This window comes from Opisthorchis viverrini, assembly GCF_000715545.1.
Source record: "Opisthorchis viverrini unplaced genomic scaffold opera_v5_349, whole genome shotgun sequence".
Taxonomy (NCBI): Eukaryota; Metazoa; Platyhelminthes; class Trematoda; order Opisthorchiida; family Opisthorchiidae; genus Opisthorchis; species Opisthorchis viverrini.
Window position 1 is genome coordinate 477,158 of NW_008752009.1, and position 9,702 is coordinate 486,859.

A 9,702-nucleotide genomic window follows, 5' to 3' on the forward strand; every position below is an offset into this window, starting at 1 on the left:
TTGGGTCATCCTTGGTCCTTGCGCGCGCGAATCTGTGTCGACGGTGTTGTGTGTAGAGTGTTGTTTCGTGTATTGTGTGTCAATAGTCTAAGTTCTGCTATAATAAACATCTAGTGGACTGTGTAAAACAACAATGTGAAATCACATTGATCCCTTAAAGGGGATCACGGAACCTGTCGTCAGCCAAAGGTCGTATTCGTTGGCACGATGTTGACGCGTGATTGCGAGGCAGGCAAAACAAATTGTGGATGGTGGGTGCAGATGTGGAATCGCTTGGAGGAGGAATTAAACGGAAGATTGGCCGTTACAAGCACTACACCCTGTTTTCAACTGTGCCCTCGAGCTGAACAGCAGCCGCTGAACGGTAAAAACAAAACCGATCAGGGAAAATTGGGAGGGAGCCTCGATCCGGTGTATCGATCCATCAGTCCATCAAACCCCAGTTACTTCGAAGTGCGCTAGGTGCTGCCGAAGGTCCGTAAAAACCTGTGGCTTTTCTTAGCTTCCTACTCCGTTCACTGTGTTATATCGAAACGCACGTTAGCTTAAGACAGCCCTTTATGGAGGCAATCTAAGATTTTTTTCAACTGTATTCATGGGGCTGGTGGAATAGTGGTAACACGTTCGCCCCGCATGTCAGGTGTCCGGAGTTCAAACGCCGGCACGGCCATTGGATAGCACTGCTGATGGGCTCTAACAAGAGCGAAACTCGAGTCCAGTGTTTCCCTTTTAGGGATTCAAGGGAAAATCCTTCGCTGGATCAAGGCGTTCCTATCAGACAAGTCATTCCGAGTGAGAATAGGCTCAACCTATTCCTCTCCAGCGCCGGTCTCCATTGGAGTTCCTCAAGGCTCCGTCTTGGGACCACTCCTGTTTCTGATCTACGTCAACGACCTCCCAGACGTTCTTGCGAGTCCATGTTTACTTTTTCCGGACGACTTGAAATCCTGGAGTTCCAATGCCAGCGCCCTCCAAATGGATGTAGACGCTGCCAAGCAGTGGTCGTTGAACTGGCACCTTCCTCTGAATGATGAAAAGTGCGTCCATATGTCGTTTGGAGGGGATTCAGCGAATGCCTTTGTTATGCATGGTGAAAAGGGACCAGAAAACATCATGAGGATAGATGCCAAAAAAGATTTAGGCATCTGGGTCTCCTCAAACTTGTCCTTCGCACTACACCATGAGAAATCGGCCCAAAAGGCATTCGCCGTTTTACGGATGATCCGACGTACCTTCTCCCGTATTACTCGCATGGACTTCCAAATACTCTATGGGGCCTACGTCAGACCGCTCCTGGAGTACGCCAACCAAGTTGTCTACTCAGGACGTACGAAAGACGTTACCCTCATTGAGCGTGTCCAGCGGGCCGCCACGAGAATGGTTGCCGGCCTCAAGTCCGTGGACTACGAAACGCGTCTCGCGACGCTTGATCTCTTTCCCCTGGAGTACCGTCGCCTCCGAGGGGACCTAATTCTTACCTACGCCCTGTTTGAACAAAGCTTGGCAAACAGGTTTTTTACCGTTGACCCAGCAAACACCCGGCGGGGACATAGTAAGAAAATCTTCAAGCTCAGGGCACACACATCCGTTAGACAAAACTTTTTTTCATTTCGGGTAGTAGCTGCGTGGAATGACCTTCCTCCGACGGTTGTACACGCTCCTTCTCGAACCCAATTTAAAGCACTATTAGACATTTATTTATGCGAATCCTCGCGCTGGCGAGCATACTGCCCCGCGCTGAGAACATAAAGAGCAGTGCTACACCCTTTTTTCACTTGTGCCTTTCAGGTGAACGACAGCCACTGACCGACAAGAACAAAAGCAACCCGGGAAACTTGGGCAATAGCCTCGATCCTGTGTATCAATCCGTGAATCCGTGAATGGGGCAATCACTGAATGTCCCACAAGGTCTCGCTGGAATCTCCGTGAATGAGCGAGAACTGTTGAGCCAGGGATGCTTGATCTTGACAAGAACAAAAACAACCCGAGAAACTGGGACAAAAGCCCCGATCCTGTGAATCAATTTGTCATTCCGTGATTGGCTGGCATTCTGACCAATCAGGGCATGCCTACGTTTGGTCCGTAGCCCGCACGTGACAAATCCGTCCAAATCATTTGGTGTCCGGCTATTAGGGACGGCTCACGGATTCACGGATTGATACACAGGATCGAGGCTTTTGCCCAAGTTTCCCGGGTCGGTTTTGTTCTTGTCGGTCAGTGGCTGTCGTTCACCTGAAAGGCACAAGTGAAAAAAGGGTGTAGCACTGCTCTTTATGTTCTCAGCGCGGGGCAGTATGCTCGCCAGCGCGAGGATTCGCATAAATAAATGTCTAATGGTGCTTTAAATTGGGTTCGAGAAGGAGCGTGTACAACCGTCGGATGAAGGTCATTCCACGCAGCTACTACCCGAAATGAAAAAAGTTTTGTCTAATGGACAAACTGTTTTCAAACCCCAGATGCCGACCTACCTAGCTGCCTTCCATTTCCGTTAACTGAATTATACAGGTCAAGCGGCTGTCGTTTGTAAGCTGGATTCACTCCTCATCGATGTATGCTGCCTATCGGAAACAGGGCGCAAGTACTCTAGCAGCAGACGCAGTCCGAAATAACCGAGTTTTTCGGTTGTATGTCAAATACCGTCAAATAACCACCTTTTGTGGGTAATAGTTGGTTACTTGCACAAACATAACCGTCAAATAACCGTGTGTCCCGGTTATTGAACGGTTAAATAACTGTCAGGTAACAGTGTTTGCCGGCTATTTCTCGGTTAACTAACCGTCAAATAACCGTATTTGCCGGTTATTGTCCGGTTAAATTTCCGCCAAATAACCATATTTTCCGGTTATTGAACGGTTAAATAACCGTGTTTCCCGGTGGTTGGACGATTTAATGACCGTCATTAGAGCCCATTTCAACGGTAAATAATGGTGAAATCACCACCATATTACCGTAAATAACTATTCATAGACCTATTCTACCGCGTTATTACGGCTTAACACCGTATACACAACCACGCGTTAACTCATGCCTTCTTGACCACTCATCAATAATAATCGTGAAGAACGGTTTGCAGTTAACAACCGCAACATGACTGTAACGTTACGATCTACGCTGTTAACCACACGGTTAAATATGCATATCGTCGTACACGATGCAGAAAATGAGGCCCACCAACGAAATCTTTACACGTCGCTGTACATCAAACTCCTGGCCGCTTATGGAGATGATTCAATAACCGCATTGATACGGTGTTATCATTGACCGTTTACGCAGAGCACTTAGAGAACGCAAATCCAGTGTAATAATCCCGGGTTCTTGGTTCACTGCAGACGTCTGAAACAGTGACAAAACATACGTATAAGCATTTGATGTGTCGGTTACTACCGATCAACTTGTCCAAGTGCAAAGTCAAAACTTACTGCCAACTGATAGCACAGTTACCCTCAATCCATGAAGAACTGAGGACTGCACACTGCCATAGGCCTTGTTCATAGAACTTCACTAGACTGTAAGCTTAGAGCGGCATATAGAATTACAAAGACATTACGGTATAGTGTACTAATGGGAAAACTACAAATAAATCACTACAGTATACTGTAATTGGACTAACCTACCCGTCGCTCTGTTTCAGGTTCCAGCTCCGCACCTCTAGTGATTCAAAGGCCACTGCAGACGAGTGTACTGGCTTGGGTGGTGCCATCATCACCATCGAAAGCGTGACATCAGTGCTCAACACCGATGTTTCGCTGCTGTACAACCATGATTTGTTTGAAAGCCTTATCGTGAAAAAAAGAATAAAGGTGAAAGGATAGGGGGACTTAGTTCTAGCTTACTACATTTGGGGGCGAGATGGACAAAGTGGTTAGAGCGCGAATTTACTGACCGGAAGGTTCATGGTTCGAACCCGACCTCTGCCTCTCGACTTTCCCTGTCTAGTCTTGGGCAACCTGGCAGTATCCCAGCACTCGTGCAAACTTCGGTTGGCATGGCAGGTAGGCACCGAAACGGTGCCACAGCTGAACGATTTTTTACTACAATTGTTCCGGGGTACCTACACCTCCAGTCACACATTCAGGCAATCTGGATAGAAACTGACAACAAGGACGTCCTGCTTGTCAGATGGCTACTAGTCGATGTCACAAGCGTACGCAGCTAAGCACTGGGAAAGCGTTATATTCATTTATTTTGTATTGTAGCATGCTGGAATCCCCAATCCACTGCCTCGGTTTTTGTAAAAGCCTACCAAAAGGGACTACAAAAGCTTTATTGCGAACAAGCGAGTGTTAAAATTACGAGGGGCATCGCGGCATTTAAACCACACTTCAACCTCTAATGCAGGCTGTCCTATCAGCGTTGGGTGATTGGTTTGCTTCTATGGCATGCTCGAACACTAATTGTCGGCGGTTGCTGAACTAAGCGTCCAGTCGGCTGCTGGTGTCCTGTAGAGCAAGGGCAGTTGAGGTCCGGAACTGGAGGTCGGTCTTGAAGTTCTAGGCAATTTCCCTCACCAGGCGTTGGAAGGGCAGTTTACGGATTAGCAGCTCAGTGAGTGATGATAACGGTGGATCTCACGGACGGTCCAAGGCCTCCAGTGGTGGGGTTTCTTCACACCGCCGATGGCTGGTATGCTCTTGCGTTGCGGCAGTAAAGCATCGGTGTTGAACACTGATGCTATGCTGTCGATGATAATGATGATTATCTTGTGTTCAGCTTTGTCCGTAAGGTGCTTCTTTGGAGTCTTACAACCGGCAGTCTGCTTGGTGCATGTCATTCATCTGACTTTATGCTAGTTCGGAATTCGTTTTGCGTCCAGCGCATCTTAGTACTTCATCAACTGAGGGTGGCAATTCCAGTGACATCCAAGCGCAAGTCCTGTGAATTTAATCCTGATCCTGACATGGCCCTCATACAGTACATTTCCACCCTTGTGTAGTATCCCACCTGGCACCGATGGTTACCCCCCCTCCCCCCCGCTTTGATTCTCATATCTAACAAGCATCTTCCCGTTCTCATGCTGTATCCTCCTCTTGGTTCTCCCCACAGAGCTCACTCAGTTTAGTTAATCAGCTATAGACAGTATACCAAAGCTACATTGGTTCCAGCTGCTATGATTTCGATCACCGGAAGGTTGGAGATTCTGGGAGATACCGTCAAGTATTGGAGGCTATGGCATGCTCAGTTAGTTCGAATACCGGGTAGCTATGCATTTAAGGCAACAGCTTTGACACACGAGCGCCACTGACTGAGTGACTGAGCCATATTTGCCATATTTGCATCCGTATCCACGGAGGCTGCAGTTGTTGACCGGGCGGAGTTTACTATTTAGTGTTTTTATACTTCGTTGCTAGGTCGTGCACTGCCCACCACTCGGTCGCTCTCACTCAGCACAGAGCTGGGCAAACAAGCTCCGCAAGGCACAGAGAGCATGTCACAATTGGCGTAACCTATGAAGCGGTAATAATTCATCCATCGTGGGAGAGTTCCTTCTCCCTAAGACTATCTGGTGTACATCAGCATTACTCGTCTCCCAGACTCAACGAACTCGTCGGGAAGACCGATGGTCAAACACTGGCATCCTTCGTACGTCCCCTGCATGTAGACGACACATTTATAATCAACAAAGCAGTGTGGATCGTACTGCCGTCCTTGATAGACAACCTGATGTCACGTCACTGCTGTAGGTGTCGGAGAATGGCAAAACTGTCTCGGTTTACTGATTCTAAATGTAGCCTTATCCCCAGTCAGTCCACCAACACTTATACAACTGCTCTGGTAAACACATTTTTCTGCCACTTCGATTGACTCGCCTGCAAGATTGAGGTTTTGGTTTGATCCCGTTCCGTCTTGTAGCAGCGCTTTACACTTTTCAGTTGTGAAGTGCATTAACAAACTTTGCAGCAGAATTGTTTGAAGTGGTTTGAATTTTTTGAAGGATCTGAACCAAGGAGGGCAATATTGTCCGCGTACTCAGTGTCCGTCAGCAAATGTTCCAGGAGTATTTCGACCCCCAACGCTTTATAGGCAGACAGGAATTTCATGCAGCGCATCAATAACAAAGTTGAAGAGGGAGGGTTAGAGAGTGTAGCCTTGTCCTACATCACTGGACGGGGTCAACTCAGGCGAAGGCTTGCCGTATACTCGTACTCACCCACACTAGTTCACATCCCTCATAAGGAATATAACTTTGGAAGAGATACCTCTGGTCGCCAGACACTACCGAAGTTTCTGACAATCAACAGAGCCAAAAGCAGCTTTTCGATTGAGCGAAACGACCAACGTGAAACACTTGAAGGAATGGCGCTGTCCAAAAACTTATCTCTGGATAAAGAAATGGTCGATGTATCCTCCGCCAGGGCGAAACCCTTCCTCATTCTCAGCAATCTGTTTCTCACAATAATCGACAAACCCGCGCAGAATAATGCTAGTGAGCATCGTCGATGCCATACCTACCAGATTGATGATGCGATGGTCTTCGCTTGACGTTCTTGTGCTCTCTCTAAAGACGACTATCGAGGAGTTCCATCTACCATTATTCTGTTTTCGTTCCAAATCTTCAGTATGGTTGTCAGAGTGTTCATTAGGACCTCACTAACTTCTTTGAAGAGTGTTGGGTTCAACCCATCCTGGCCAGGTGCCTTGTCGTGTTGAAGGAGCGATATCACTCTGGATTTCTGTTGTTGACGGTGGGCTGGTTAGATTCTTCCAGAGATTGTGTTACAGAAGACTAGCTGAACTGCTCTTCGAAGTTTTCAGCCTATCGCTCAAGACAACGATTTTGTGAGTGAATTGCCGTTCCTTATTTTCCGCATATAATTTCGGTGACCCTTGTCTTCTTTTGACCGGTCGATCGAATCGGCTGTAATAGGGCGCGGCTGTTGCCTACATTAAAAGTCTTCTTATGGGGCTTCGCAATCCACCAGCGTCCTCTATCATTCTTCATGCTTTTGGCTATCCGGTGTTCGAGAGATCTACGGACGCAATCATAGTCACTAATCCCTGATATGGCCTTTCTGAAGCAATAAGATCTGCTGATCCCGACGATATCCAATGTTCATATAGTCGTGTTGGATGGCTTGGACAGATGGTTCTGAAGGTTGAGGGCATAGTTTTTTGTATCCTTTCCATTCGTCTCTACGTTATCTTCCTCAATCACCTGGCTGTATGTTTCCAGTAGCTTTCTAACAAGATCTGCTCGATAATCTTGAGCCATCAAAACTTGTCGAAGTCGTTGCGAGGAATAACTCTGCTTTTGCACACGTAATGCTGACGGAAAGTGAAGTGCTGACCTGGCCCGCACCGTGGAATGATCAGAGTTGAAGTACCTACCTCAGAAGGAATGGTAACAATCACAATAGTCCGACTGAGTGCATTATTGTTTTGCGGTTTGTTGCATCCAAGTAACCCGGTGTGAACGTTAATGTTGAACGTTCGTACTGCCAAGGAACAGGCGATGATCAACACACAACGAGGCAGTTGCCTCTCATTATCCTCAAGCTGGGCGTCGATTCCTAATCTACATCAAAATCGTGCTTCTTCCGGACGTAGTAGTCCAACTTGAGCATTCATATCACCCGCCAGGATTACTGTACCCGTCCTTCTTGCTGACTGAAGCAGTCACGACCGATCTTGTCAAAATCCGTCCTTACCAGTCTTAGGGTTGATACAACAACTAAACACCGTTTAGCGCACTGACCTGCATTGATCTCAATTGAGTCATAACCACACAGTTCAAAGGTGGCTGTTTACTGAGATCCATTACAGTAAGATGCCTCTAGCCTTGGAGAGAGATGACTCAGTGGTTAGAATGCTAATTTACTGACCGAAGTGTCCGTGGTTCGAACTCGACCTCTATCTCTCGACTTCCCCTGTCTAGGTTTGGGCAACATGGCAGTATCCCAACCCTCGTGCTTCCTTCTGGTTGCATGACAGTTAGGCACCGAAATGGTATTACAGCTATGCGATTATTATTATCTTCAGCCTTGGGGCTAACTGCAACCATCACACCGTAGACACCACGAGCCGTTGCCTCAGGACCACCAGATACTCGGAGAGTTAAGTGTGGAACATTTGAGGTCATCTCAAGTGGCCCGAGTTTCATAACCAAGATGGAATCTTGTGTGCGTGTTTTTCGGGGACACAACATATGTCGTCATCATCATTGTCGGTTGTAATCGCGTACTCGTCCTACAGTGGTTGTAGCTGCCGCAGTTTCGTTCATCGATTATTTGGCGGGGGGTAGATAGCTGTGCATTGCAGGCGGGAGCTGAAAAACTGGTGCATAAATTCAGCACTGTTGGTGAGATATTAAGTGGGGGGGTTGGAAAAGGAAATATGCATTGAAGGCAATTACTTGGATGCACGAGCGCCATTGAGGGCACGACTGGGCCATGTCTGACAATGTCTCTAACCATTGATGAAGACCGTCTCGGGGTCCCCATCCGGGAAGACGGCAGTGACCAGCGCAGTTGATTTTGCTGGTAATGGTTTCTATACTTCGCTGCCAAGTTATTGTTTGACCGCCTCTGGCTCGCGACTTGTGAGGACCTGAAGGGAAACGAACTGTCAAGCGTGCGCACACCATGGCGTGATCGGAATCAAGTGGTGTGCCCCAGAAGGAACGGCAGTCTTGAATTGTGGCTCTCCACCGGTGGCTGATGGCCACGTGGCCCAAATGGGTCCACGATTGATTTGTAGTTGGCGGCCGCCAGGTTACGTGGTGCGAACGTTTATGTTGAAAGTTCGTACTTGCCAGAAACAGTTCGTGATCAGCACACAACTGAAGGAGTCGATCTCCGTTGTCTGTGCAGCGAGCATCGACTCCGAATCGACCACCCGAATTTAATTCCGAGGAGCTCAGACGACCTACTTGATCATCCGAATCGCCTGCAAGGATCACAATGTCAGTGCTCTTTTCCTGACGAATGAGTCCGGATAGCTCTCGATAGAAAGTATCCTTCTCCGAACCATAACTGCAGTCCGTTGGGGCGTAAGCCGACACGACAAACAGGCACCGCTTTTTATACCGAGAGGCATTGAGCTTGAGTGGACTGGATAACCGGATCCAATCCAGCAAGGCGCGTTCAGCTCTGGGGCTGAGCGCGACTCCCACGCCATATATTCCACGAGTCATCGCTTCTGGGTCACCAGACACACGGAGGGAGAAATGTGAAAGAGCTGAGTTCATCCTTGGCGTTCTGAGATGCATAACCACGCTCGGGTCTTGTATGCGTGCATCGGAGACACAGCATACATCAATTTTAAGGGAGTACAAGGTTTCAGTGAGCATTGCCTGTTTGCCAATTTGACAGAGTGTGGACGTTAAAAGGTCCTATATAGAAAGGATCTCGTGGGTTTAGAAAGGTGCTATTTTGCTTAATGTTTATGGGCAGCAATGAGCCTAAGGCCCTTCGGTCAGATGACTGACAGTCAAATGGCCCAGTGACGTTTGCTTGTGCGGTGGGTAGGGGTTGGGGAGGGATATCGGTGGATGCGGAACTGCGCGGGCAAATGATACTTCCCGGTTGCCCAGGCCGAGGAAGGGGGTTTGGTTGAGGTACCCCACCTTGAGCCTTTGACTCAAAAGTCTCACCCATAAGGCAGTGAGAAAGTGTGGGGTTTTGTTCGGGGACCCTGATCCTAGCCTCTGACGCAAAAGTCTGACCCACGAGGCAGTGGGAGAATTTAGGGTTTTCTTTGGGGACC